We start from the raw sequence: 22,054 nt of genomic DNA, 5'->3' as shown, positions 1-22,054 counted from the left end.
ATCATACAAAATATTTTAAATATATATATATAATAAAATATTATCTCTTATAGTGTATAGTGCAAATTTATTATAAAAAAAAGTACAACAATAAGAAAAATGAAATACACCTGCACAATAAAAAATATGCAAAATCATGCCTCAAATAAAATTCATGAAATTACAGATGATATATTATAAAATCTTTGTAAGGAAATAAAAAATTTAGCAATCTACATTTTAGTTTTGCAAATATATCAAAATTTTTTGAAAAAGGGGAGGTCCGATAATAAAATGCCAAATTCACCTTCGTAGCACTGATATACCGATATAACACTTATATGTATATATATGTATATATATGATACAGTAATATATATATAAAAAGAAGAGGTAAGTTGCACTTCTTGCGATAATTCGGAACATACGCTCAAGCAGATTATCACCCTTAAGATTACTTCCCTCTTACTCTTTTTGCTTCATACTTGTTTGCTCCCTACTTAAGTTCTAACTTATGTATCGGAGTGCATTCGACAGAGCATGACACCGGTGTTAGATTTATGTGTGCAGGCACCAAAACCTTAGAGACGGAGACGTACATGCATGGTACCTACGTGGACCTCATCAGTAAATTGAATTGAAAAAAAATATCAAAACAATAGGGACTGTAAAGGTCCAACTAAATTGAGCATAGAACTTAATAAATCATCCTTAGCTTATTTAAAGGGTCAAACAAATTCAAAGCTCCACCCGTATTTGTAAGGTCGCAATATCCTATTAAAAGAACTACAATAATATATTGATGACACATTCCAACTTATCAAGGAAATTCTTAGAGTACTATAAATGGAACACAAAACCAACTCCTCCAAATAAATTAAGTAAAAAGATTTATGGTAGTAAGGGGTTTAGAATGGATGGGAAGAAAATAGAGATGATTATTTTGGCATTGACAATCTTAGTGCAAAATGTAAGTGTTGATTGCTATTGATACTAATGATCATCACAAATCTTTGCGTCTCATCTTCATCCAATTTATTATAACTAAGTGGTAATACAGTTACTTGCTTTGAGAAAACAATCCTCATCTCTAGAGGTCGTTTGTTTTTAGGGATCTTAGATCTGTCATAGATTCTTGAAAGTTTACGAGTTTTTAGGCTGAATGACATTTTTCTCATACTTTGATATATGTCCCTCTTTTAATTAAAGTCATTTTTATGTGAAATTATGTATTTGCCCTTTATCACTTTTTTTCTGGGTTCATGAATTATGGTCAACAAACAGTACGAGCTGCAAGGTACATTGGTCAAAGTTTCATGATTACTTTATTGTTGGAAATGACTAATTTGTCTGTATATATAAATAAAGTCTTGAGAAATACTTTTCTGAGATTCCATTCGACCCCGAGTGAAGTTGTGTTAACCTTGGGAAGCAACCGGCAAGTATACGATACAGCACCGAGGTCGTGCCGAATTTGAAAGCAATTTATTTTACGATCTTCTATCCTATTGATAATTTAAGTTATTAGCACCGAGAGTACCACCGAGTCTGCCAAAACTCTACAACAAAGCGGCAGGAGTAATTGTTGGGGGAATTGGAGGCAAGATCAATTTTCCAAGAAGTAATTAAACGAAAATCTAGTGGGAGGCTCAAACAATTCAGACAGCGCGAGCCCAGAAATGCCCAAAAATTTTAGGCGATGATTTCATTACAATGATTAAATTCATGCCAATTAATTTCCTGGTTGATGATTCCACAAACTTTGGAAGAGTCTCATGATCAGAATGTGGAAAAAAAACCATGGAAGCTAGTTCTTCAGTCGATGGTGTAAATGGTGCTCCTAGAGATGATGTCTCCACTCGACTCCAATACATTATTAAAACTATTGATGAGATGAACGAGAACTCACCATGCTTGATTTGGCTCGTAGATCAGGATCTGAATACAGATCTGGTCGATTGTTCGTGGGTCGGGTTTTGCAGGTTGTAGATCTGGGTCACGTCGTCGGATCCGTTTGTGGTCGTGGAGAGATACGTTGAGGACTGAGGAAGCTGCCATCTGCACCGCCGTTTCCGTTCAGATCTGGTCGGATCTGGGTACCGGACTGTTACCAATCGAGACGTTGGACGAAACGTCAGATCTGAGATCTGCTCCGAGTTTGGGTTCAGATCGCCACCGGCCCGCCTCACGTGGATCGTCGCCGCCAAGGGTCGGATCGTTGCAGACCGTTCAGATGTCCATTGGAGCGCAGTCAGTCGGACAGATCTGAACGTGGTTCCCTGCCGTCAGTTGCGCCATCCGCCATGACCTGCTGTTCGAGGGTATGTCGTGCCGCCGTACCCAGCACCGGAACATTGTTGGGTCGGGTTGCAGAACGTTGATTTGCTTGCGTTGTTCGTCGAAGCTCCAGATCGGAAAAAGAGAAAAAAAAAAATGAGATCCAAATCTGGTATGAGGTTCAACGTGAGTTTGTCGGATCGATCGTGTGGGGGAGGCCGCCGGTGGTGTGGTTCGCCGGAGATGGGTTGAACCAAGATGGGGTGACTGAAAAGAGAGAGGAGATGATGAGAGGATGGCCTAGGGTTTCCTCCTTTGTCTTTATCAAAAAAGAGAGATGATGTCATCAATAATGGATTCTCTCTCTTTAAACTTGAACCGAACCATAGATCAAATCGTGAACCGGACCGTATTCTACTCTTTTTTTAATTGGGTGAGATTTTTCATATTGTGATTAATAATCTCTCTGCTTTATGTTTCAGTAATTCTCTTAGCATTCGGGAATGGATTATACGCAAATGGCACAATTGTGGGGGAGGCCACTGAGAAAATTTTGAAAGATTGAAAAAGGGAAGCTGAACAGGTGAATTTCATGTTCTATATTATTGAGACTTGTGCAATGATATATTGATAATATAATTTTCTCATGCATAAATTATTTGGCATAAATATGTTGATTATTTATGTCAAAATTAAGTCGGAAATATTTGGATTGTTATTATTCTTGCTACATAATTAAGTTTTATATAGGCTGGTTTTTCCTATATTATGAGCGGAATTTTTTTTTAAATCTGTTAATTTCCTGACGAGGTTTTTAACAATTTTTAACTCATATTGTTGTCATAAATTGAGCATGATATTTATTGACAATTTTATGTATGAGCTAAAACAAGTTTTTATGTTTTATTCTTTGTAAAATTTGCAATAATTTATAATAATTGAAGAGTGCTATAGTTGTTTTGAGATGCAGCTTAAAGTTATGAAGAAGAAAAAATGAGGTAATGAAATATCTCAGTTTAAGTTTATCTTAATTCATGGGTGATTTGAGATCTTGCTTGACTGCAGTCGAATATATAGTCTTATTTTGATTGAATATATAAAATTATTCATTATGAATATTTTTATTGTGAGTATGTTTATGATCCCAACAGGAATAAAATGTACAATTATATGGTGCATAATTGTCGCTTTGATTTTCTTTTGAATGTTTTGTGAGTCATTCGTGAAGGTGAAATTTGTGAATTTATTGGTTAATTACATCTATTGTCAATTAACGATGAAATGTTGCTATTTAAATTATTTAGCAAACTGTGGAAAATTATCTTCTTGGTGAGGTTTATTGGTTAATTACATCTATTGTCAATTAACGATGAAATGTTGCTATTTAAATTATTTAGCAAACTGTGGAAAATTATCTTCTTGGTGAGGTTTATTGACATGATTATATGAATTTAAATTAGTTATTGATAGAATAATTAATTTAAGATATTATGATTATAATCATATGAAATTAAATTCTCTAAAGCACGTTGAAAATAAGTGGAAATTGATAAGGCTCACCTAAGTAATAAAGCTACGAATCCATAGCCCTATATTTTGGGTGGTCCTAGCTAGGACTTGATGGATGATTTTGTTGAAGCTTTAAATCCATAGCCCTATATTTGGGTGGTTTATATAAACTTGATGGATAATAAACATATGTGTGATGTATTGTGAAAATCCATAGTCCTTTATTTGGGTGGTTTTTATAGACTTGATGGATGATATATGAAGTCTTCATAGCTCAATTTGAGTGGTTTATCTATGATAGACTTGATGAAGCAATAACATGATTGTGAGATGGGTCGCCTTCTATGAAAGGGTTAAAAGGTATCTTTCTAAAGCTTTCACGATGACCCAAGGTTTATGTGCATGACCATTAATAGCACTTGATTTATATGGCGGAATCAAAAACAGGGAATAAAATGTGTTGTGGGGGTCTCAACCATAATTATTGGAAGTTCAAGAGGTAACTCACTTTCATTGTTTAGGTTGTTGTCTTACTTCACTATGCATTAATTCAAATCGTAAGATGTTAATATTTAAGTTTATTTTCCTTCATTGTTCAGAATTGTATATTTTAAGAACTAGTTAGTCATTCGTGGGGAATTGTTGGGAATGACTAATTTGTCCTTAAAAGACTTAGTCTTACCGCTAATTTTAAAGCTGATAAATTTAGAATATGCTATTTTTAACTTTACTATTTTTTTAAACCACCAAAAAATAGCATACTGTTTCTATATAAATAAAGTCTTGTTTTTGTTTTTTAAAAAAATAAATAAATACTTTTCTGAGCAAGTTTATCGATTACATTCGACCCCGACGAGTGCACGTCTGGGTTCGAAGTTGTGTTAACCTTGGGAAGCAATCGGCAAGTATACGATATAGCACCGAGGTCGTGCCGAAATTGCTTTCAAGGCAGTGGTATCGTCCACGGCACAACAATCTTTTATTTAATCTTATTATTTTTTATTATTTTTCCAACATTTATCCCATGCAAATCATTTACCTGTACCTATTCAATATCCTTACGAAAAATTAATCACATCGGAGCGTTTCCGCGGTCGAATCCATTTTGAATTTGATAAATGCATTGCTTGTGAAGTATGTGTTCGTGTATGTCCTAGAATTTTACAACACAAAAAAATTTAAAAAACTACATTTCGTAAACCTTTTCCTGAAAAATCTTGCAAGATGGGGAGAAAAAATGGAGGAGAGAGAGATTATGGAGAAAAAACCTTACAGGGGAGAGACTAACAGAAAATTTTTAATGCATTTCCTTATTATTTTAATTTCATTTTCCCACTCTCCAAGCAACTCCTTATCAAAGTCTTTCCTTTTCCCTTGCTTCATTTTTCTCTTTTCTCCCTCTCCCATCTTGCCATTTTTTCTTCATCTTTTGAGAGAGAAGAATTCCTCCATTTTCCGAGAAGGAAGAATCTCAGCCTTTACAGAACCCGTTGCGGACTTCAAATCAAAAGGTACTCTCGATCTTGCTCTCTCGCTCCCGGTTCTTTATCGCTCTCACTCTCATTCACGCTCTCGTGCTCTATCAAAATCTAGCTCTCAGTCAAAATGCTCCCAAATCATTTTGCCCCATTATCCCACAATAAACGATCAATCTTCTGAGGAAAAAAAATGGAGTTCCTCATATCTCGCCCCATTTTCTTTAGTTTTTCAAGATATGGCTCCTGATTTTTTTTGTAATCTCTCTCTCCTCTACGATTCTTTTTTCTCTTTGTCTCTCTGCTCTACGATTTTTTCTCCATAATCTCTCTCTCCTCCACTGTTTTCTCCAAACATCATCCCAGAAGCGAAATCAAGAGAGGAGCAAGTGAATGTTGCAAGATTTTTTGGGAGAAGATTTACAAACTAATTTGTGCATTTTTTTTATTTTGTTGATGTTTAAAATTCTAGAAATACTCTATGAATGTATTGTTGGAATTAATTTAATAATTAATTCATACGTGGGTAACAAATTAAAGAGCAATTATATTTGGGTTATTTAATGGGCATACAAGTGATCTTAATTATGGACCCATGACTTCCCATTTAGTGGTATGACTTGCTGAGTAGAAACCAGCCCATTAATCCTAGGGGATTATGGGAAACCCTAGTATTAACCTATAAATATATGGTTATGGTCCCCAATACACTATGCTTCTTGAGCCTCCTGTTCCCCATCAAACAGATAGTATTGCCCATATTTGGTCTGGGTTGCATAGTTGAGGAAGACCACAAACCACAACTTCTTGCAGATCGTGGTCAATCTATCTAATGGTTTCAGGTAATTCTAATCTCTTTATAGATTTTGGTTTTCTTCCACGCTTAGATCCTTGGCCTTAATTATTCTGAAATTTTACGGCTTTTGTTTTAGAATAATCATGAATTAGGATTTGTTTAAAATTTCCAACAGGTGGTATCAGAGCAAGTTTTGCATGGATGATTACTGGATCTCTAAGAGTTAAGTTCATTGTTCTTTTAATAACTTATTTATTTAAACAAAAGGTTATTAAAATTATTTGGATTGATAAGATGTTTGAACAATTCACATGATTAAAATTCTTAATTGGTTGAAAATTGTTCGAATTTATCCTTGACTAATTTGATAAAGTTTATTTTTTTTTTATTTACAAATTAGTTGTGATGGTGAATCTTTAGTTTTCATTAAAAGAAAAATTAAAGAAATTGCGGCACTCCAATAAGGTGTCGTTTGAAGATAACGGTTGATACATAGAGATAATGCCCTAGCACCAACTAATTTTAAATGTTGTAGTGCGCAAACTTACAGATGTTTTTTTTGTGGCTATTTATTGAATTTTTAATAATTATTTATTTAGTTATCAATTTATATTCTGTTTTGAATATTCTGAGCGAATTTAAATATGGAGGTCGATTTAATTTTCCTTTTATGTTGTGCTAATTAAAGATTGTTGATTATGGTGAATAAATTAACAATTTAATCAATACTTTACACAATTTTTAAATTTCTATGAATGTTTTGATTTAGAAATATTATTGTTAATTGTTGAAAATAACTTAGATATTTTATTTGTTGCTTGTTGGTTCTCAAGATTAAATAGACATTCAAGTCTGTATTAGGAATGATCAAAGGGACATAACTGGAATTGTCAAATAAGGTGCTATTGAGAGTTTTAGTATTTTAGAACATAAATTTATAGCCTATTCAATATGGCTTCTTTAAATGTTTAACAACATTGCATAAAATTATAAGAAATTAAATACAACACCAACCAAAAGGATCAGACAATTATACAACACCAATCTTTATTCTTTGGTAATATTGTTATAAAGAGAAAATAACTAAATTCCTCTTAAATACAACATTCTTTACTTTATCTTCCCCCCAAACTCAACATCCTTAAGAAACTTTAAGATCTCATCCATATTAACTTTAAGTGGGAACTAACTTTAGAAATTATATATATTGAAAGACTAGTGTATCTAGAGTGACAACTAAAAATCTTAAGTCTAAGTCTCGTAAAACCTTGAATTGCAAGTGATTTTAGTTGTTTCTTTATTTGGTACACCACTTAAACTTTTTTATAACAAACTTGAGTATTTTCTCCAAATAGAAAGAGGGTAAGGAAAAATGATTTGTCATATTTCTTACCACACATTTTTTAGCTTTGAATCATTTTATAAGCAACATACATCTCAGGTTTGCCTGAAAAGATATATTACTTATTAGCTCTATAAATCCTTAAAGAAGTTAGCAAATTGCTTAGACCTTATCTTTTCAATTCATCATATTTCCTAACGATTTCATTCACTATAAATTAATATATGATGACTTTTAAGATATCCAGGAATAAAGACCTCTCCTATATCAAATATCGGTGCCCTTAACGAGAGTAAATTTAATTTCTTATAACTTTATGCAATGTTGTTAAACATTTAAAGAAGCCATATTGAATAGGCTATAAATTGATGTTCTAAAATACTAAAACTCTCAATAGCACCCAATTTGACAATTCTAGTTATATCTCCTTGATCATTCCTAATACAGACTTGAATGTCTATTTAATCTTGAGAACCAACAAGCAACGAATAGAAATACCAAAGTCTATTCAACACATAATATAAGTTTTCATATGCAAGTCTAGCTTGTTAAATACCTTAAGTGAGAAGCCAAATTTTCTTTATACCTCATGTGGCAATGTATTTGGAACAATTTTTTTTGTTTTTTCTTATATATATTCAAATTTCCTAAAAATATCAAGAGAAGTCCTAAGCTTGATTCTTTTGTGGTTTAGGCGAACATATGTTCCAAATAAACCTTAGTACCAACTTTAATTTCTTTCTTTAAGGAAATAAACAATTAATGAGTACAACTTTATATTTTCTTACTTAACCCATTTTCCTTGAAACATCAGTTATAAGTATCTACCCACTACATACCTACTGTATAATGTCTCAAATGGTATCAAATGCACAAGTAAATCCTTGAATATTTTAAATTTTGTGCATTAGATCCTTTAGTGTACTCACTAGTGGTCCTTTATTCTTTATTAAGAAATAGTCAACAAAGATTTAAAGTCTATTCCTTTTGTACTTTTTAAAACAATCCTTAAGGAACTTTCCTAATTATTTCCTCATTAAACATAATCCCCTTGAATGTTGCAAAACACCGTCATAATACTTATGTAATTAAGGTTACTCCGACTTTTCAAGATCCCAGTTAAACCTTAGAGGGATATTGATTTGCAAAAGTTGAAGTGTTTCCTTTCTTTATCAAAAATTCATGCAAACTTGAATAGAAATTATTCTTAAATACACAGTAAGGGACTTAAATAATATTTAACAATAACTAATTCAATAACAAAACATGCTCGAAATTAACCTTTAAGTATTTATAAAAATACTTTATAATTAAACTCAATGAGGACAACAAGATACCTAACACAACATTGATAGCCTTCCTTTGGGCCGACAATATCAACTTGCAAGTGGTACTCTCCATGTGGTGATCAAACATTCATAATCAATCATGTCAAGTGAAAGCCTTCTGTTGGGCCGGCAATCACTCACATGACATAACTTTATATTATCCATGTTTATCACCATCTAACTATATGTGGACTTGTTATTTGGCCAAACTGAAGTCTTCATTTGGGCTGACTACAGAATGCATAAATACACAGATCCAAAAACATCTGATAATTTTGAAAGATATCAATATCAGAAATCAGGGGCTACTTTGGTAGCATGATTCATCAAATTAACACCAACCAAAAGGATCAGACAATTATGCAACATATATAACTTTAATTATTATTAATTTTATCTTTATGAAAATAAAACTACCAAAATTATTTTCAAAATTAATAATAATATCTTTATATGCATAATTTAATAATGAGAAAAGTCCTCTAAACAATTTATTAAATCCAGAAATAAAAAATAAAAACTGGATTTTCCCAAAAGGAATATTATTGATATTATAACTCATCAACAATTCAACATAGGCTATGGAGCACTAATTGCAGCAAAATAATCTAATATCAATAATTAATTCCATAATTGTAAGTGTATTTGTTATTTGGCCAAATTGTTACCTTCCTTTGGGCCGATCACAATTCGCATAAACAACAATACTCAAATCTCACAAAATTATTACTTAATTATTATTAATTGTTTTCATATGAAAATAACTTAGGTATTTTATTGATATTTAAGAGAAATTTAGTTATTTTCTCTTTATAACAATATTACCAAAGAATAAAGATTCTCCTCATTTTAGTAAAACAAGCTCAACAACGTTAAAAATGTGACTAAAGTAAGTAGAAGAGATAGGAGAAATATGATTATAAAGATTAAAGTTTGATAAAAAGAGTATATTCTCTTCAGTTAAACAAAGTTTTATCTCTTAAAAGGAAAAATGAATGTCATAAAGAATGTGTTGAAACAGGATTTTTTTTTAAATAATTACTTTTTAAAAACAAATGACAAAAATAGGGTAGGATCAAAACATATTCCAAAAATAGGGTAGGTAAATCGCAGCCAACAGCCGCAGCGAAATCGCGGCCATAGGCCGCGATTTCACCGAAGTCACAGCCAGGTTAGACGTGGCTCCAGTGGAACCACGTCTCAGAAGGAAGTTGCAGCCTAGGGTTTCGGTGGGGACAAATTGTCCCCACCCGTGACCCTCTCCCCCATTTTTACTTTTTCTTTCTTTCTTCCATGGTCCCCCCTCCCTCATCCTCCATTGTCGCCGTGTGAGCTCCGTCGCCTCCTCCACCGCCGTCGCCTCCTCCACTGTCGCCACCTCCTCCGCCTCCGTTGGAGCTGCCGCCGCTGTGACCGTACGTCGACCGCCGCCGGTAAAATTTTTTTTTTTTTTTTTAAGTTGATTTTGTTGGTAAATGTTTTTCTATTAGTTTGTTTTGTTTGTATATGTATTTTTTTTATTAATTTTGTTTTGTTTGTATACGTTTTTTTTATTAATTGTTTTTGTTTCTAGGTATTTATATGTCTTTTTTTTAATTAATTTTTTTTGTTTGTTTGTATTTATATGTCTTTTTTTATTAATTTTATTTTGTTTGTATGTCATTCTTTGTTTGTATATATATTTTTTGTCATGAATTATTTAATTTAGACATAGATGGATTAACATTGGATTATGGTTAACTTTTTTAGATTTATGTTATATGCTATGAATATTGTTGTATGTTTTTTTTTAAAATAATTCGTTAACATAGTTATAAATATTGTACAGTTATGTCATTAGATTGTGATGAAATTGTGATACTTGAACGTGGAAATGGATCCGCTTCTGATATTGAGGTGGAAGTGGATGAATTGTTTGGAACTGAATTGTGTTTGAACATTCCAATAAATTTGAATCCTCCACTCCCGAATGAGGAAGCACCTTCACCGATGTTTACTGAAATAGATTTTGAGACTGTAGACTCTATATGTGAAGAAGGTTCAAAGTTGGAAGAAGGGTCGATGTCTCTAGAAATGAGTGTGGATAACATACGTATAGGGTCAAAATTTAGGACCAAAGAAGAACTACAACTTGCTGTCAAGAAATATTGTATTGCACAACATTATCAATTTGTTGTACTTGAATCGAATCAAGATATGTGGTATGTAAAATGCAAACAGTGGAATGATGGTTGCAAGTGGAGACTTCGTGCTCGTCGACGTAAATCTCATGGGATGATTGAAATCAGTGTACTTGAAGAGGTTCATTCATGTTTATATGCCGAGCTTACACAGGATCACTCACAATTGGACTCAAATTTTATGTGCAATGAAATTCAGAATATTGTACGACGTGATCCTAGTACGTCTGTAGCTTCATTACAAGAAGTCATAAAAAAAGATTTTGGATATTGTGGCAAGCTAAACGAAAATCACTAATTAAAGTTTTTGGAGATTGGGAAAAATCATATGAAGAGCTCCCATACTAGTTGAATGCTTTAGTGCATTACAATGTCGACACTCGAGTACTCTGGGACTTAATACCTTCGAATAATCCTGGACATCTTATTTTTGGGCGAGTGTTTTGGTCATTTGGTCCTGCAATTGAAGGATTTAAACATTGTAGACCATTAATCCAGATTGATGATACACATCTGTATGGCAAGTATAACGGAAAATTACTTATTGCCACCACAATTGATGCAAATGGACATATATTCCCTATTGCTTTTGCTATTGTGGAAGAGGAAAATACTTCTAGTTGGTCGTGGTTTTTGTGTGCCTTGCGAAATTTGGTTACCGATCGAAATGGAATTTGTCTAATTTCTGATCGTCATGGAGGTATTTTGGCGGCTGTGAAAAATAAGAAATATGGCTGGAGTGAACCAAGAGCACATCATCGATTTTGTTTCCGTCATGTGGGTAGCAATTTCAACAAAAAATATAATTCGAAGCCCTTAAAAGAGTTGGTGTATCGTGTTGGGTGTCAACACCAAAAGCGTAAATTTGAAAGATATATGAGGGAGTTACAACAATTGAATCCAGATTGTATTGATTTTTTCACTCATATAAACATTAAGAAATGGACACAAGCACATGATCAAGGGTTTCGATATGGATGGATGACAACAAATCTAGCAGAGTGTATTAATGGTGTTTTCAAATGAGCTAGAATGTTGCCAATTACTGCATTGGTGAAGTTTACATTTTTTAAGACTATTACTTATTTCCAGAAACATAGAAATGATATCAGTGAAGCAGTGGATCGGGGTGAAAAGTATACAAAATATGCTTTAAATAAATTGAGGAGGTGGGATAAAAGAGCGACAGCACATTCAGTGACTTCTATTGATCGAGAGACACAAACTTTTCAAATCGAAACAGGAATAGATATGTTCTCTCCTTACAAAGGCCAACATACTCAAGTAGTTTGCTTGAAGGACAATACATGTACTTGTAACAAGTGGCAATCTTTCAAGATACCGTGTTCTCATGTAATTGCAGTCTGCAATCATGTTCACTTGCCATATTTGCCTTATGTCGAGAAGTATTACGAATTGTCACGGTACCAACTTTGTTATGCATCTCGATTCTACCCTATACAACATAGGGACTATTGGCCGGAAGTGAAGTTTGATGTTATTCATCCGAACTCAAATTTGTTGAGGGAACATGGACGCCCAAAAACTTCTCGCATTCACAATGAGATGGATTGGCGGGAGACGGGTACGAAAGTTCATTGTGGAATATGCAAAAAAGAATGACATAACAAACGTACATGTCCAACTCGCAACTCTGGCGCTTCATCTTCGAGACAAATGGGTGATTAAGGTGGATTTCTTTAATTATTTTTTTAACATACTGTTACAAATCTATTAATATTGAAATCAATTCTATATTTTCTATGTACAGGTTGAAGCATATGCGGTGATATCGTTCTCAATTAGTGTGGGATTGTTGCTTTGTAATACCTTATATTTTATCACTTACCCGGATTCGTGCTTTGTAATACACTATGCTTTATTGAATCATTTTTTGCTTTGTAATAGTTAGATATTTGGAATTGTAATGTACTATACTTTATGTCATGTTATTTGCAATGAACTTTGATTATAATTGTGTTCTTTGTCTTATTATATTTCAGCATTAATTATGGATCCAGGACCTTTGGATTCGCATCAGCTATACTTACAACGATCACATCGTTCACAATTAGTGTGGGATGATGGATCTACCATAGTTTTGCAATGTCGAAGAAGAGAGGCCATAGTATCTCATAACATTAGGCTAGATAATCGTATAGTGCCATATCTACAACAGTCTGGATTTTGGGGAGTTTCACAGATAGGCTTTACTCAGTTAGATTGGCATCTTATTACTGCACTGGTGGAGCGATGGAGGCAGGAAACTCACTCGTTTCACATGCCTGGTGGAGAGTGTACTATTACACTACAAGATGTTGCTGTGCAGTTAGGGCTACCTATTGATGGAGAACCCATTACAGGATCCTTGCAATACGATTGGGCCCAGTTATGTGAGGACTTACTGGGAGTACGACCTCCTCAACTTAAGGGATCTACGTTGAGTATTCCTTGGCTAGCGGCACAATTCATTGAATTACCACAAGATGCTGATGAGGTTACGATACAGAGATACGCACGAGCATATATTATACAGCTCATCAGTGGATTTTTATTTCACGATAAATCTAACACATTAGTTCATCTCATGTTCCTTCCGCTACTGACTGATTTCGAGGAAGCTGGACGATATTCATGGGGTAGTGCATGCCTTGCATGGTTATATCGAGAACTCTGTCGGGCTAGTCGAGCTGATGCCCTGGATATAGCAGGTTCGTTGATACTTTTACAAGTGTGGGCGTGGGATAGGTTTCCTACAATTGCTCCACAACACCATGTACTTACTCCTGAACAATATGCTGGACGTCCTCTCAGTGCACAGTACATTCATTTCCATTTATTTATATGTGATTTTTAAATTATATGTAACTGAATAAGTTTTACATAATGCAGATGGAATGGAGTTTTGATAGCTTCTGAACAATCTACGAACATGTTGGTTCAATATCAAACATGTTTTGATCGACTTAAGCCCAACGAGGTATATTACTTAGAAATAAATAATTATAATTAACTTAATAATAATATTAATTCTTATTTATTAATGATTTCAGATTATCTGGACACCGTACAATCACGACATTATGACTCTATTACCTGAATATTGTCATAATGGGCGAGATATTTGGTTGACTTCAAGCCCTCTTATATGTTTTCATATTATCGAGTGGCATCTACCGAATCGAGTGTTGCGACAATTTGGGCTTTTACAGAATAAATCATCATATTGTAATACTGACACGAGTCTACATCAAATAGACCTACGAGGAAAACATGATCACAATTGGCAACGTCAACATGCAGCATATATATCACTATGGCGTCAGCGTCGTGAACGGTGTGCATTTAGTGATGCGACAGATATGCCGGTCGTGTCAGATGATTATCAACAGTGGTATGATTCTATTACAAGAAAGTATATCACACATGAATCTGCTTATCACGGTTACATGGTTAGTATTATATTTCTTATATTTTTTAATTACAATATTTAAATCAAATTTAATATTAATAATTATTATATCAATTACAGGATTCTTTTATTAGCAACGTACAAGATTTTGCAATACAATAAAATCTACCGGTATTAAAAACAATGTGTGATACTTGCATTAGCATAACTAAATCAAATTCAGTTTATCCAAGAGTAGCTTCAAACTTCGAAATGAGGCGTCCTCGTCGTAGGCGCAATCAAGCACAGCCAAATGAAGAAGTTCAAGAAGAAGCACAAGAAGCTGAACAAGTTCAAGAACAAAATGAAGATGCTATAGGAGATGAACAGATTATGAATACTCCTATACAATCACATTTTCTAATGATTCCTACACCAGGAGTTCATTTAGACACCGCATCTACTTCAGCTCTTCAACCTGACCCATCACCTGTTCAACAAGAACCTCGTCGTGGACGTCGCGTAAGAATGCCACGACAATGTGGTACATGATTATCTATGTTTTGTAATATGTTTAAAAGTTTAAGACAGGTTTTTGTATCGAATATGTTTTAAAACTTTTATCCAAAAGTAGCTTTTAGTGTAATTTTAAAACTTTAAACTTTAATCACATTTTAATCAAAATTTAAAATATAATAACAAAAAAATTAAAATAATTTATTGCATCTTAATTAAAAATTTCGCAATATTAATAAAATAGATTCTGCAATATTAATAAAAGTAACAATAAAAAAAATATATGAAAACTCAATATTAATAAATCTAATTTTGCAATATTAATAAAAGTAATAATAAAAAATATATATGAAAACTCACTAAAAAAAAGGTGAAAAATGTTCGGAAGGAAGTCGCATACACTTCAGCGAAAAAAAAAAAAAAGAAAAATGTGTGGAAGTCGCGTGCGTTGGCTGCGATTTCCGTGGAAGTCAATAACACCTCACCCGCGACATAGACAATACACGTTGCACGGAAGTAGCGTCCATTGTATGCGAGTTTTGACCCCTCCTTTGACCTAACCTATTTTTGTCAATAGTTTCAAAAACCTAAATTACTTTTGTATTTATTTATTTAATTTACATTTATTTAGTTATTATTTTTAAATTAACATTATTTTTGTAATTTCTTTTTAAAATGTCATTATTTTAAAACTTAACCCGTTGAAACAACAAACAACGATGATTTCACAAAAGTTTACCAGCATAATGCTCATATAGATGTGAAAATTATGGTATGTCAGTTGAGTGGGACTTTGTATTTTCTTAAATTAAACATGTTGTTTTTCTTTTCTGCAGAATAAAGAAGATGATTTATTTTGTTACTCTGAATGATTTTCTTTCTAAATGTAGTTTAACATAAAGCTAGAAAGCATAAATTTGGATCTCTTTAAAGAATAAAGTTGGACCAATTGAGAATAGACATGTTTAGATCACATTACATGTAATTCTCATGCTGCTCTTCCACACTCGATCCATGTCATTGAGTATATTTGGTGTGGTGATCATTGAAGGTTGAGTCGTGATTATACATGTGACAACAGCCGCTTTGGTTCTTCATCAATATACGAGATGGACCGGATTGTTATAAAGAAAAGTTTGTTTTAATAGCATTGAGATGTGCACTAAAGAACTAAATTAATATAATTGCTAATAAAGAAAATTGTTACCCAAGTGGGAGATTGTTGGAATTAATTTAATAATTAATTCGTACGTGAGTAACAAATTAAAGAGCAATTATATTTGGGCTATTTAATGGGCATACAAGTGATCTTAATTATGGACCCATGACTTCCCATTTAGTGGTATGGCTTGCTGAGTAGAAACCAGCCCATTAATCCTAGGGGATTATGGGAAACTCTAGGATTAACCTATAAATATATGGTTATGGTCCCCAATACACTATGCTTCTTGAGCCTCCTGTTCCCCATCAAACAGAGAGTATTGCCCATATTTGGTCTGGGTTGCATAGTTGAGGAAGACCACAAACCACAACTTCTTGCAGATCGTGTTCAATCTATCTAATGGTTTCAGGTAATTCTAATCTCTTTATAGATTTTGGTTTTCCTCCATGCTTAGATCCTTGGCCTTGATTATTCTGGAATTTTATGGCCTTTGTTTTAGAGTAATCATGAATTAGGATTTGTTTAAAATTTCCAACATGTATATCTATGATTGTTTTTGTTCTACTGTTGCTCAAAGAAGAAAAGTCCAACAAAATAATCTTTGAATAATTTTAAAAATTGATATATCAAGAGAATGGATCTCAAATTGTAATATATTGGAGAGAAGAGATCTTATAGTGAAAACAACGGAAAAAAAAAGAATCGAAGAACGAGTGCAGGCGGAGAGGGAGGGAAACTCAAAGGGAACGGAACAAAGAAGAGAGAGAAAAAGAAAAAAAAGGTTTTGAACGGAGAGAAAGAATAAAAGAAAAAAATAATTATAAAAAGCAAATACAGAATTTCACATAAAATTGATGTAAGCAAACTATTAAAAAACTTAAGTTTTTAAAAAGAAGGACATATATCAAAGTGGGAAAGGTCATTCAATCCAAAAACCCAAAATTTATAATAATTTACAGTAATATTTGAATAACGCTATTTGTTTTGAATTATTTGTAATTGGAAAGGTTCAAAAAATTATATATTGGTTTCAAAAAAGTCCTTGCAAATTTATATATTTTTTACATGTATAATTAATATCAATTTTAGGATGATCTACACCAACCAAAAAAATAGGAAATCAATAGGAGGGGATCACTTGATTTTTGGCTAACTTTTCAAAATAAAAGTTTCCTATGTCATTTTTTTAAGTGAAATCATGTATCCCCATCGATATCTTCAAAATTCCCCCAATTTAAATTGATAATAAGAAAAATAAAATTCAAACCTATTCTCCTCAAATCACTCCTTTCTCTCGATTTTTTCTTAATCTCTCTCTCCTCCTTATCTTTCTCTCTCCTGCAAATTCTTCTTCCTCTCGTCTTGGACGACAACTACATAGACCCTCTCTCAAATCCATCTCGTTCTCTCTTAAATTTCTCACGGTCTCGCTAAAAACTCTCTCCTTCTCATTCAATCCCTCTTGTTCTCGCTCTCACACTCTTGGTCTCATTTCTCAAGCTCCTGAAGGAATTTACGGGTGTTTAAACTAACTAAAAGAATGGGTAAATCACGTTTTCGGTAAGTTCTCTTAATTGGGGGTATAAATGTAAATGACCCACCAATATAAATATCTATGTTGTACATCGAGAGAGAGAAATACCTTTGCAATTTTTTGAAAACAAAAGTGTTGAGCTGTCAATCAATAGTGGACTTAGGCCTTAGTGCTGAACCACTCTAAAAACCCTCTGTCTTCCTCTGCGATTTTATGCTTTCTTGTGTGAGTGAACAAAATCTGGGCTATTATCTGGTATCAGAGCCGGCAAGAAACGACTGTATTCAGTGCAAAGATTTAAAGAATAGCTATGACAGGAGATTTTGGATTGTGGAAGGTGAAAATCAAAGAGATTCTTTCTCAACAAAAAGCCCTTAAGGCAATTATCGATCCAAAAGAACTCCTACAGCACGTTGATTTTAAATCTCAGTGACAACGTATTACGTCACGTAATTGATCAAGATTCAGTATTTAAGGTATGGCAAAAGTTGGACTCTCTTTTTCTATCCAAAGATCTTCATAATAAGGTTTATATTAGGGAGACATTCTTTACATACAAGATTGGACAACTCCAAATCATTGGGGGAAAATCTTGATGAATTCAAGAAGTTGTTAGAATTCAACAATCTTGTGAAAAGATTGGAGCAGACAATGAAGCTGTAATTCTATTGAATTCTCTTTCGGATGCATATAAAGAAGTGAAGGTTGCTCTTAAATATGGAAAGGAGACGATAACTACAGAAGCAATAATCACGACGGTTAAAACGAGAGAATTGGAGATACTTTTTGAGAAGAGAGAAACCTCTCACTCTGAGGGATTATTTGCAAAAGGGAAGCAGAAGAACAAGTGGAAAAATTCCAAGAATCGGTCAGATAACAAAGAAAAGACAGTTCCAAGATGTTTCCAATGTCATAATTAATATGAGTTGGATTCATATTAAAACTATAGGATAAAAATAATGTGCATAAGATGTACATTACAATTATAGGTTATACGAGAGAAATGATTTAGAATATGATTTCATTTTGTTAATAAATGGGGTGGCTGAGAGATTGAACAGAACAATCATGGAAAGAGTAAGGTGTCTTCTTACTGATGCAAACTTAAAAGAAATTTTCTGGGCTGAAGCTGCTGCATATGCAGTTTATACCATAAATAGATGTCCCCATATAGCCATAAATTTCCTAACCCTAGAAGAAAAGTGGACCAAACACCCTCCAAAGCTAGAAGAATTAAAAGTGTTTGGTGGTGTGGGATATGTTCATGTAAATGAAGGGAAGTTGAAGCCAAGGGCAATCAAATGCATGTGTTTGGGGTTCTCTGATGGAGTAAAAGGGTTCAAATTATGGAACCCAATAGAGAAAAGATACATAAATAGTAGAGATTTGACATTTCGAGAACATGAAATGTACATGAGGCAGGAAACTCCTAGAGTTGATGATGTTCAAAATGGTAAAACTCAATTTGAGGTAAAGCTAAGTAATCAAACTCAAGAACAAAGAGGTTCAAGGGAAAGTCGGCAAATTACATCAAGTCTTGAAGTAATTGGAGAAGAAATAGTAGAAGAAGAAAGCCATAAGGTAAGAAGAAAGCCAAAGTACCTTAGATCTAATTGATTATTCGTTGGCAAGAGACAGACAACGCAGGAAAATCCGTCCACCCTCCAGATATGTAGACGAAGACTGTATTGCATTAGCATTAAATGCTACAGATACAATAAATGAGTATGAACCCCAAACCTTCGAAGAAGCAATAAACAGTCCAAATGCAAGAGAATAGATAGAGGCCATGAATTAATAGATGCATTCTCTTGATGTGAATAAAACATGGACCTTAGTTTCTCTTCCAAAAGGACAAAAAGCAATAGCATCTAAGTGGATCTATAAGTATAAAGAAGGAATAGAAGGAGTACATCCACTCAGATTTAAAGCAAGATTGGTGGCCAAGGGTTTTTCACAAAGAGAAGGGATTGATTACACAGAAGTCTTTTCTCCAGTAGTAAAACACACATCAATTCAGATGCTACTAGTAGTAGTTGATCAAAGAAATCTAGAACTCGACCAACTTGATGTAAAAACAACATTTTTACATTTCAGATTAGAGGAGACAATATTCATGAATCAGCCTATGGGATATGCTAAAAAGGGAAAGGAAGATCAGGTATGCCTTCTAAACAAATCTTTATATGGTTTAAAACAATCTCCTAGATGTTGGTACCATAGATTCGATGAGTTTATGAATAAAATAAGTTTCATCCACAGTACATTTGATAGTTGTGTATATATTACAACTAAACCTAAAAAGGATGACATATTTCTACTACTTTATGCGGATGATATGTTATTGGTTGCTAAGAAAAAGAGAGACCTAATAGCTGTAAAAGAATGCCTTAAGTCAGAATTTGATATGAAAGACCTAGGCAAGGCAAGAAGAATCTTAAGGATGGAAATAACAAGAAATGAATAGAAAGGTGAAATTGATATCAGGCAAACATCCTATTGCAGTAGAGTTGTAGAGAAATACAAAATGCAGAGTGCAAAGGTGTTAAAAATTCTAATAGCTCAACATTTCAAACTATCTGCTGCTAATTCCCCTAATGAATCTAACTATGAACATCAAAGATTCATGAGTACAGTGCTCTATTCTAATTTAGTATGGAGCCTGATGTATCTAATGGTGTGTACAAGACTAGATTTATCCTATGGAGCAAGTCTTGTAAGCAGATACATGGCTAAAGCAGGGAAGAGACATTGGGAAGCAGACTTTATCAAGCTTGTTTATCAATGGATGAATCAGATTTATTGAGAAGGGATGAAGATAGGGACAGACAGCTGCTTCACTTTCAGTTGTTCCAAAGGTGGAGATTTGAAGGAATTTACGGGTGTTGAAACCAACTATAAAAGAATGGGTAAATCACGTTTTCTGTAAGTTCTCTTAATTGGGGGTGTAAATGTAAATGACCCACCAATATAAATATCTCTGTTGTACATCGAGAGAGAGAGAGAGAAATACCTTTGTAGCTTTTTGAAAACAAAAGTGTTAGTTGTCAATCAATAGTGGACGTAGGCCTTAGTGCTGAACCATTCTAAAAACCCTTTGTCTTCCTCTATGATTTTATACTTTCTTGTGTGAGTGAACAAAATCTGGGCTATTTTCTTAACAGCTCCAATGGTAGCGGAGGAATCATCGGTGGATCCACAAAGGGACCTGGTGACCCCATGTTTATTAAAATTCACCTTGGTTTGCTGGCTTCCTTTTTGCCCTGAAGTTTTGCATTATCTCCGTGTTCCTATGTTCGAACTTCAATGATAGCATTTTTGTTTTTTATTTATTTTGTAACCACGGCATATCTTGAATTATTTAAAATAATTAATTTTAACTTATATGGCTAAAGCTATCATTGTTTTTTTTTTAATTTATTTTGCAAAAACAGCCTATCTTGAATTATTTTACATATATTTTTTCATTTTAAATAATTAATTTTAACTTCTATTTCTAATTAAGTTAAAAAAAAGTTCATAATGTGGACCAGGATCTTTTTAATAAATTTAAATTCACAATCCTAAATGTTGTAATTTTTATTTTCTATCCATTTTCTGCGTTAGTTCCGAGAGTAATTTTTTAAAATTCACTAACATAAATATATTTCAAAGGTAAAAGACTTGTTGCTCCTTTTTGAGAGGTCAGAGAATTTAGTCGGTTTCCACATTTGTTATAATCAAAAAACAAAAAGAAAAATTTTGAACAAAACAAATTACGAAAAAAAACTCACTAATTTAATAAAATCAAGTTTCTCAAGTAATTTTGATTAATTCATAAAATCTACTATTTAATAATTTTGTCAGAACTTACAAAATTAAGTTAAAAATCCAACTGATCTATATTGGTTTTTGTTTAAATGCTTCCCTATCACACTAAATATGTATTTTTTTAACTCATTTGACACACATAAGAATATTTTTTTCCAAAAAATTTTCAAATGAGAATATATCAAAAGGTAAAATTGCATTTTTTAAGATTAATGTGAAGATTGCAACATTTATTTTAATGTAAGATGTAAAATTGATACACACCGCCAAAGTTATATATATTGGTACCCCGTGACATAGAATCCTAGATTCCACCAGGAGGAATGAAGTATTGAAGAAGCTTTAATTTTCCCCATGATTACGAGAAAATATGTGGGAAAAGTTGGGTCAAAATCTAAATAAAATGCGGGGGAAAGATCAGTCAAAAACCCAAAATATGTGGAGGGAAAGTTGGTCAAAATGCCAACAAAAAAAAATAAAAAGGAAAAAAAGCGAGGGAAGGGGGTCTGTGGGTTTTTTTTTTAAGAAACTTTTCCTCTTTTGTCATATTTGTTTTTCATAAATTCAGGTGGATGAGTTTTTTTAAGAAAATTTTTCTCCTCTACCATATTTGTTTTCTTCGTAAAATGCATGTGGTCTTATTTCTTAAAAAAAAATTCTTCAAACTATTTTCTATTATAGATTGTGAAAAAGTAAAAGTAATAAAAAAACATTTTGTGAGAGAGACGTTGTTATGGATGAGAAAATCTCAATCC

General features: G+C 33.1%; 1 long non-coding RNA gene and 2 pseudogenes across 3 annotated transcripts; all 3 read left to right on the top strand.

Annotated features, from left to right (window-relative positions):
• Nucleotides 1-297: 297 nt before the first annotated feature.
• On the top strand, nt 298-20,901 carry LOC148211766 (uncharacterized). Its single transcript, XR_015790270.1, has 2 exons — nt 298-4,264; nt 20,654-20,901. It is a non-coding gene; the product is annotated as an uncharacterized LOC148211766 (long non-coding RNA).
• On the top strand, nt 6,705-14,883 carry LOC111018366 (serine/threonine-protein phosphatase 7 long form homolog; annotated as a pseudogene). The gene is made up of 5 exons (XR_015790269.1): nt 6,705-10,139; nt 12,890-13,706; nt 13,779-13,866; nt 13,940-14,338; nt 14,419-14,883. The product of XR_015790269.1 is annotated as a serine/threonine-protein phosphatase 7 long form homolog (transcript).
• LOC148211767 (uncharacterized) lies at nt 10,537-12,872 on the top strand (annotated as a pseudogene). Its single transcript, XR_015790218.1, has 3 exons — nt 10,537-11,107; nt 11,167-12,576; nt 12,658-12,872. The product of XR_015790218.1 is annotated as an uncharacterized LOC148211767 (transcript).
• Nucleotides 20,902-22,054: the final 1,153 nt, after the last annotated feature.

Source organism: Momordica charantia (assembly GCF_013281855.1).
Source record: "Momordica charantia cultivar OHB3-1 chromosome 4 unlocalized genomic scaffold, Mcharantia_2.0 BLBB01000004.1, whole genome shotgun sequence".
Taxonomy (NCBI): Eukaryota; Viridiplantae; Streptophyta; class Magnoliopsida; order Cucurbitales; family Cucurbitaceae; genus Momordica; species Momordica charantia.
Note: the sequence above shows the minus strand (reverse complement) of the source record. Positions and strands in the feature narration are given on the sequence as shown.